Source organism: Echinops telfairi, unplaced genomic scaffold (assembly GCF_000313985.2).
Source record: "Echinops telfairi isolate 266 unplaced genomic scaffold, ASM31398v2 ScPeMD7_7469;HRSCAF=8507_0, whole genome shotgun sequence".
Classification (NCBI taxonomy): Eukaryota; Metazoa; Chordata; class Mammalia; order Afrosoricida; family Tenrecidae; genus Echinops; species Echinops telfairi.
The window spans coordinates 66,924,650-66,925,454 of NW_022111372.1; positions in this window are offsets into that span (position 1 = coordinate 66,924,650).

Below are 805 nucleotides of genomic sequence, written 5' to 3' on the forward strand. Positions count from 1 at the left end.
AATACCATTATGAAGGGTTGAATTGTGTTCCCTCAAAAGATGTGCTTTTTAACCTCTGTAGTTATGAGTGGTGGTATAGGGGTCAGCATTTGGCAGCTGATAGGCTACTGGTTCTCTTTATCTGGTCCCCAGGTAGGCTCCTCTTTCTCCAGAGAGCTTTATCCTTTTCACTTTTTCCAGTACTCATAGGTTTGTCCATGAGATTTGGAACGTCATTATTGGATTTATGTGGAAAGACAGGCTATTTAAATACTCTATGTCACCCCAAACATTGCAAGGCCCTCTCTGCCATTGGGATGATCCTGACTCATTATGACCTCATAATGCAGGGTAGAATTTCCCCAATGGGTTTCTGAGACTGTAAATCTTTATGAAGAAGACCACCTCATCTTTCTCCTATGAAACAGTTGGTGGTTTGAAATGCTGAGCTGTGGTTAGCAAATTATCTGCCATGGAGTCAATGTTGACTCAGAGCGACCCCAGGGGTTTTCTGAGACCATCACTGTTTATGGGATTAAAAAGTCCAGTCTTTTTTCTTTGGAGCTGCTGCTGCTTTTGAATTGTCAACCATGTGGATAGCAGCCCAACGCTTAACAACTACAATATAAGGACAGTCCAGTGCATGACCACTATGCCACCAGGGCTCCTTTGTAAGACACAGTAGATCTGTAATATGGCCTATTGAGTTAGTTTATTGTGCCAACCTGGCCGATAAACACAAGTGGGGTTAATTGAAGGGCGCAGGGATAAATGGGTCTGTGAGCCTTGCCTTTCTAATTCACGGGTCTCTTGCTTTGTGATGGTC